This window comes from Petaurus breviceps, unplaced genomic scaffold, assembly GCF_028583685.1.
Source record: "Petaurus breviceps papuanus isolate PSGF00001 unplaced genomic scaffold, PetGlider_PUasm1.0 118, whole genome shotgun sequence".
NCBI classification, from domain to species: domain Eukaryota; kingdom Metazoa; phylum Chordata; class Mammalia; order Diprotodontia; family Petauridae; genus Petaurus; species Petaurus breviceps.
In genome coordinates, this window is record NW_027185616.1 from 9509266 (window position 1) to 9517893 (window position 8628).

Sequence of the window (8628 nt, forward strand, 5' to 3'; positions counted from 1 at the left end):
ATAGTATGAGATATTTTATAAAAATGCTTTGAAAAAACTAGTGACCCTCTGATGAATCAGCTTGTTAACCATGTCAAAAATGGAAATCAGTTAGTCTGGCATGAGGTGTTCTTGATGAAGCCATATAAGCAGCTATTTGTGATCCCTGCTTCCTTTTCTAGATGCTCACCTTATCTTTAATAATTTGCTTTAGGATTGTGCTAGAAATTACAGTCCAGCTCCCTGACTTATACTTTGAAAACTCTTCTCTTTTTAGAAAATCATGACATTTGCCCTTCTCCTGTTCTTTAATCTGACTCCTATTCTTCATAAGCACATCAGCCAGTTCTTTCAATACTTAACAACGTAATTCATCCGGGTCAGTATCTTGAATTCATCAAGGGGACCTAGGCACTCTCTTACAGTTTTCTTGCTTATTTTGTCTATCAACTTCCTCTTGGCCATTTTTGTTTTGTTTTTCCCTCCAAAGATCATTTTCCTTGGCAAAGAAAAAAGGGATAGTGACAGGACTTGTGATTTCATTGGTATAAGGAACTCTTGGGTGAAGAAACTCCCTCTTGTTACAAGTTCACACCTTCTCTGCAACTTTTTGTCTTAAAGACTAAATGTCTCCTTAATAGAGAACTAAAATGACTAAAAATGCCAAAACCCTTTGACAAAGAAATTCTACTGTTGAGCATATGCCAATAAGGTTAAAGATGGGAAAGGTGGGCCTTCATAAATACTAAAATATTTAGAGTAATTTTTTTATGGTGGTTTTTTCTAAAGGAAATAAAGTAGTGTTTCAGTTAACTAAGAGAAACTTATTTTTCACCTGGTTGTACTCATTTTGAACTTCTTTGGCTTCCTGGGTCATCCATTCCATTTTTAGATAGCTCTAATTATTAGGATGTTTTTCTTCACATTAAGTTAAAATCTATCTCTGCAATTTTCACCCATTACTCCTAGCTCTTACTCTCAGAATCAAGTCTAAGTCCTCTTCTACATGATAGTACTTCAAATTTCTGATTACCCCTAAATTTTCTTCAGGCCAAATATCCTCAGTTCCTTCAGCCAGTCTTCATAATGACATGATCTCCACAAACTGTCACCATCCTGATAATCACATTTCACCTCATCAATGTCCTTCTTAAAATGTGGTACTGAACACAATTCTCTAGATGTGGTACTGGACACTATGCCTTTCTTAGTGCAGAGACTGCACTAATTTGTAATGCATGGTCACACCGACTCATTAAGAATAGAGCCTGCTAGCTCTTTCTGTGGTAGCAAAGAATTGGAAATTGAGGAGATGCTCATCAATTGGGGAATGACTGATTGAGTTGTATAAGAATGTAATGAAATACTATTGTGTTATAAGAAATGATGAACAGGTGGACTTCAGAAAAACCTGGACTCATATGAAGTGATGTTGAGTGAAATGAGCAGAACCAGGAGAACACTGTACACAGTTAACAGCCACACTGTGCAATGACTAACTTTCATAGATTTACCTCTTCTCAGCAAGGCAAGGATCTAAGACAACTCCATAACACCCATGATGGAAAATGCTATCCAGATCCAGAGAAAGAACTTTGGAGTCTGAGTACAGATGGAAGTATACTATTTGCTCTCTTTTTTTGTTGTTGTTTTGTTTTGCTTCTTCTTTCTCATGGTTCCTCTTATTGGTTCTAATTCTTCTTTACAACATAACTAATGTGAGGGGCGGCCAGGTGGCTCAGCGAGTAAGAGCACCAGCTCCAGAGTCGGGATGACCTGGGATCAAATCCAGGCTCAGATACTTAGCACCACACTCAGAAATAACTGGCCGTGTAGCCTTCAGCAAGTTACTTAACCCCGACTGCTTAAAAAAAAAAACATAACTAATGTGAAAATGTTTAATGTGAATGTATAAGTAGAGCCTATATCAGATTGCACACTATCTTGGGAGGAGAGTGTAATGGGAATGTAAACTTTAAAGATCTTCCCTGCCCCTAGGCTAAAGTGCACCTGGAGCCTAGGGTGGGAGGCTTGTTTTTCAGTAGATACTTCTTGATTGGCCAGTGAGTCAATAAGGTTGTTACATTCTCCGAGCTAGGAGAAGGGTATATAAACCCTGATTTGAGGCTTTGTTTTGGAGCTCACTTTGAGAAATGTTCTGTGATTTGATCTGGATTCTGGGAAGCTGTTGTTGAGAGCCCCCCTCCCCCGACTTTGAATAACCCAGATGTTGATTTGGTATGGATGTAATGGTTGGACAGTTTTGGAAACCTGTCTACTTGATCTGTTTCTTTGTCTTGATAATTCTGTCTGTATACTCTGAAGTTCGGGGTGCTGACCTTTTTCCCCTGAAATAGGTAAATAATACATATTTGACTGATTAAAGTAAGCCTGTTAACCCATTTTGAGTTGCTTTCCTTTATCAAAGCAGATCCAAGAACCTGTGTGAGCAGCCACCCTGAGGACACTGGGGTGCTTGCTGCTACAGAGGGGACGGAAAGAATGGGGAGAAAATTTAAAATTCAAAATCTTATGGAAGTAAATGTTGAAAACTAAAAATTAATTAATTTAAAAAGAATATAGTTTGCTAACCCTCAGATCCTTTTTTTGGATAAATTGTTATCTAGTGATTCCTCTCACATTTTGTACTTCTAAAGTTGGTCACTAGAGAAAATTATATTAAAATACTGCCAACCCCCAATACCACAGTTAGAAGAAGGTTCATGTAGGGGGCGGCCAGGTAGCACAGTGAGTAAGAGCACCGGCTCCAGTGTTGGGATGACCTGGAGATCAAATCCCAGGCTCAGACACTTAGCACCCACCGAGAAACACCTGGCCGTGTAACCTTGAGCAAGTTACGTAACCCCAACTGCTTAGGGGCGGCCAGGTGGCTCAGTGAGTAAAAGCACCATCTCCAGTGTCGGGATGACCTGGAGATTGAATCCTGGGCTCAGATACTCAGCACCACACCCAGAAATAACTGGCCGTGTAACCTTGAGCAAGTTACTTAGCCCCGATTGTTTTAAAAAAAAAAAAAAGAAGGTTCATGTGAATGAAACATTACATTGAATGTCAAATATTTTTAGGTATTGATTTGTTTTGCTGATTTGTTTTTCTTCTTCATCCTTTTTTTTTTAAAGATAGGAATACTTCTCTGGGTGGGGAGAGGGGAACGGATATAGGAGAAATCTAGGCAATATAAAATTAAAAGATATAAAAAATATTTTTAAAATGAATTTCAACATTTAAATTTAAATTAATAATTCTTGTACTTAAAACACTAATAACATTTACAAATAATCTGATGGATGTTGGTGTAGTAGTACACACCTGCAATTCTCTGTGACTGGAGAAAGATGGTGGATTACTTGAGTTTAGGAGTTCTGACTTCAGAAGAGCTAAAGCCAATTGAATGTCTATACTAACTACAGTACTAATATATGGTGGAAGAAGGGGGTGGGAGAGTAGGGGGCACAACACACAGGGATGGGGGTGGGAAAGTAACACACACACCTGGCTGCCTGAGGGACAAAGCAGCTGAAGTCAGAAAAATGGATCATGTTAAAGCTTTCCTACCATAACACTGGGATCAAGTCTAACAATTTCCAGTCTTGGTAAGATAGAGGACCCACTCTCCCTAAAAAAGAGAAATGTTCTCTTTGGGTGCAAATTGAAATATAACGTTCATACATTTTTTCTTTTTGCAATATGGCTGATATGGAAATATGTTTTGCATGATTTCACATGTATAACTAATTGATTTCATTTTGCTTGCCTTCTCAGTGGATGGGGGAGGGGTAGGAGGAAGAAAATTTGGAACTCAATTTAAAAAGAAAAGAATATTTAAAATACATTAAAAAAATTTTTAAAGAGAATATCAGTCCAATAAGAGATGTTCTGATGAGGGAGAAGGGGAGAAATTATAATATGAATATAATTCTTCTTAAAAAAAAGCCCTAACTAGAAGCAGGGAATTAGGCCAAAAAAGACAAGAAATTCCGAAATTAGGAAGTCAGTCTGAGAACTGAATTTGCTAGTCAAAAGCACAGGGCCTTCATCACAGTCACTCTGGTCATGTCTCTCCCCACATCCTGCCCTCCTCTACTTTAGTCCCAATTCTACTGCAGCTTCTACCCTAAAGCACAGAACCAGTAGCAGTAAACCAGAGCAGAGGGAGTTTGAATTCCCATTGTCTGGAAGGTGCAAAAGGTAAATCCTATGGAAAGAGTTGGGGAAGTATGATCCTGTCATCCCCAAGGTGGAGCTCTAAATACTTTTTCCTATTATGTCATGGCCATATACAAAAATAATACGTTTTATACTACAAAGAAACTACAGTGTTTTCTAATAATATCAGAGTCCTTTACTTAAGGTACATTCTGGGTTAAATAGTTTATTGTATTGGTTTGAATACAAACTGAAATTTTCCTAAAATTCAATTCATATAAAACCAGAGTGCAACCTATAATGTTATTCTTTCATTTTTAATAATGTATTTTCTTTCAAAGGGATCTCATTTCAGGGATGCAGTCTATCTAAAAGACAATACAGCACTTAATAGTGATATGAATATCTCCTTACTTGATTATGAACTACATAGTAAGGATTTTGTTTCATTTAATCTTTGCATCTCCTAATCCCCTCCCTAGTCCCATAGCTCTGTACAAAGCAGGTACTTAATAAACATCTGTTGAATTGACCTAAAATGACTTAATGAGATAAACAAATTTACATAAAGATCTTTAAATAAATAATACCAATTATACTATATCAATGTATTAGACTACTACTGCATTTAAAGAAGAGATTAATGAATTCAAAGAAACATGGGAAGGCTCATATGAAGTGACAAAAGGAGAAGAAAGCAGAGCCAAATAAACAATATATGTGATGCAACAATGAGAGGGAAAACAGAAACCAAGAGAAACATTTAAATGTCAACAACCAATAAGGTGTACAGGAAGGGCATAGTACCCAGTGAAAAAAAAGGAACAGGCTTTTGAAGGGTAGAGCGGGAAAGAAGTTTCACAGCCTTCACACAAAGTCAATATGAAAATGCTGGTCCAATACTATAGTCAATATTAATTCTAATTGCCAAAGTTAAAGGATATATCCCTCCTCTCGGTTAATAATCATTCATCCATTTTCTCAAAGGAAGTACTTTTGTGAAAGCACTGATTTGAGTCCAGTGGTTGTTGTGTAAAACTATCAATAAACATTATTCATTTAGGAACTAACTTCATTAAGAGTAGAGAGGCAACATCCTAAGGAGGTGACAGTGGGAGTCAAAGCCCGACGATAGGGAGAAGAGACAAGAGAGCCTAAATTTAAAATAACTTTACATTCCCTTCAATCATGAACCATCCTCCCAAGACTGAAAAATCAGCTCACTGCCAAAACAAATCTGAAGCCTAAAAAAGGGTTCCCACAAAATAGAATAAGTTTTTAAATAAAAAGCCAATGGATTTTCACAGAAAATGTTAAACCAAATCTGGAAATTTCACCTCTTATAGATAATCCAAATACTTCATTAGGGGGGAAAAATCATATCTCAGGTGAGTAAAGAAGAAATTAGAGGAAGAATTAATGGGATCTAAATAATTTTTCTTTAAAAGTAAAAAGCATCTTTGAAAATTCCAACCTCTGGGGTGGCTAAGTGGTACATCGAATAGAGCACTGGCCCTGGAGTCAGGAGGACCTGAGTTCAAATCCAACCCTCAGACACTTAACACTTACTAGAAATGTGACCTTGGCCAACTCACTTAAGCCCAATTGCCCTGCCTTGCCCCCTCCAAAAACCAAAAAAAAAAAAGAAAAGAAAAGAAAATTCCAACCTCCTACAGTCATTACTAGTTGCAGCTGATTAAGGTCACCTGAATCATTTATATTTAAAATCAATTATTGAATTACTCAGAGAAATTTTATGTTATGGTTTTCTTTTCTCTTTTTACAGTATTACTGCTTTTTATGTTAGTCATGCAAGTATTTGATGAGCCCACACTAGATACAAAAAATGCAATAGCTACTGGAAGCACATATTAAAAGACAAAAATAACTCTTTTACAAGTGACTATAAACAAACATAAAGAAGTATAGTAAGGGGTGTCCAGGTAGCACAGCCAGTAAGAGCACCAGCCCCAGTGTTGGGATGACCAGAGGATCGAATCTGGGCTCAGACACTTAGCACCACACCCAGAAATAACTGGCCTTGTAACCTTGAGCAAGTTACTTAACCCCAATTGCTTAAAAAAAAAATAAGTATAGTAGAAAGGAATGAATACTGCATGTAGAGTCAAGAAACTTTGGTTCAAATTCCTGTTGACTCCCTATGTGACGGAACTGTGAAGAGGTACAACCATTTTGGAAAGCAATTTGGAATTATGCAAATAAAGTGACTAAAATATCTATACTCTTTGAAACAAAGACTTCATTTTGGGGTTTATGCCCCCAGTAAGCCATCAATAAGAAAATAAATGCCCCTGTATACTTCAAAATGTTTTAAGCAGCACTTTTTGTGAAACCTAAGAATTGGAAATAAAATAGATACATAAAAATGATATACTATATAAGTTGGGGAATAGCTAAATAAAATGTGGTACATGAATATAATGAGTATTGTCATACTGTAAGAAATTATATGTGATGAATATAGAGAAGCATGTAAAGATTTATGTTAACTGATGCAGAGTGAAATCAGCAGATCCAGGAAAACAATATAAACAGTAATTACAACAATGTAAATGGAAAAAACCTGCCAAAAAATCAAAAGTAAATATAACAGATTATAAAGATAAAGTGGGACTCAAACAAGGAGATATAAGTAAACACTCCCAACCTACCCTTCAGTGGAGGTGAGATTCACACGGGTTACACACTGCACATGTTTTTAGACTTTTTCAATGTATCATCAGTTGTGCTGACTTTTTCCTCTCTAAAAAATACTATTTATCATATGGAATGGATCTTGAGGAAGAGGGAGGAGGGACACATAGATACTAAGTAATAAAAAATAAGTATCAACAAATATTTTTTTTTAAAGAAGCATAAAAGAATGGAATGAGTCTCTTTTGCAGCGGCCTGCAGCATGCCTTCCTGACTAAGGAAGACGCAGAAGCTCCTCGGGCACGTCAGCCATGGCCACCCAAGCATCAGCAAGCGCCAGAAGCGTGCCAGAAGCCATGCCAATGCAGGAGGGCTGCACCATCACCGGATCAACTTCGACAAATATCATCCAGGTTATTTTGGCAAAGTGGGTATGAGGCATTACCACTTGAAGAAGAACCAAAGCTACTGCCCAACCGTCAACCTTGATAAGCTGTGGACACTGGTCAGCGAGCAGACCAGGATTAACGCTGCCAAAAACAAGGAGAGCCTTGCCCCTATCATTGATGCTGTGTGGTAGGGCTACTACAAAGTCCTAGGAAAAGGGAAACTCCCCAAGCAGCCAGTCATTGTGAAGGCAAAGTCCTTCAGCAGAGGAGCAGAGGAAAAAATCAAGGGTGTTGGTGGGGCCTGTGTCCTTGTGGCATAAAAATCCAATGTTATCAAATAAAATAAATGACTTTATTATTAAACATCCTGAGTTTTGTCAAATTATGGTGATCAAATTTGAATGTACGTGGGTTGGGAGATAATAAATTACTCCTATTGGTCAAAAAAAAATGGAAATGGAAAGAGTCAAAGGAGTTTATTCAAATTCCAGCTCAGACTCCCTTTGTGAGGTAATGCAAGTCATTTCTGCAGACTTTTTTCTTTATTTAAAAAATTGCAATTTTTAAATAAAAAAAAATTTTTTTAAGCAATTGGGGTTAAGTAACTTGCTCAAGGTTACACAGCCAGGTGTTCTGGGTGTGGTGCTGAGTATCTGAGCCCGCATTCATACCAGGTCATCCCGACACTGGAGCCGGTGCTCTTACTCGCTGAGCCACCGGGCTGCCCCTCAATAAAAATTTTTTTAATGAAATACTTTCATTTACCAGCATATCCCCCCACCAAAAGTACCCCTTATGACAAGGAATAGAAAGGAAAAAAAAATAGTAAAACTAATATAGATCAAGTCCAACAGTAAAGTTATGCTATATGCAACCTGCAGTCCCTCAAGTTTGGGAAGGAGGGAAGGAGGGACATTCTCACATCTTTTCTTCAGTGTCAAGTTTGAGTGTTTGAAATTTTGTTGTTGTCCTTTCCATTCACATCAGTGGAGTCACATTTACTGCTTTCCTGGTTCTGCTTACTTCACTGTTTCAGTTCGCTTATCCATCTCCCCATGTCTCCTCGTCAGATTTTATTTTGGAGGGTTTTTTTTTTTCATTTTTAAAATAAAGGGGGTTTGATTAGATGACTTATAGAGGTTCAATCCAGCTCTAAGTCTGCTATTCATTAGTATAGTACTTATAAGAGGGGGAGGAAGAGGGAGTAGTAGTCAGACACACATGGCAAGGTTGATCAGAAAAAATTTCCTGTGAGTTAAAGGAAAGGCAAAGGACAGAATATTTTATGCATGGAATAGTTTGTTTGCAAAAGCTGAGAAACCTAAGAATTAAAGGCTCAGACTCTCCCCCCCCCAAAAAAAATGAGGTTAACTAATGATAATGTTAACAAACTAAAAGGTATTGGGATCATACCTATAGTGGAGCATAATTTGAAAGC

General features: G+C 37.4%; 1 pseudogene; it reads left to right on the forward strand.

The window, feature by feature from the left end:
- Nucleotides 1-7063: 7063 nt before the first annotated feature.
- Nucleotides 7064-8066, forward strand: LOC138159701 (large ribosomal subunit protein uL15 pseudogene; annotated as a pseudogene).
- Nucleotides 8067-8628: the final 562 nt, after the last annotated feature.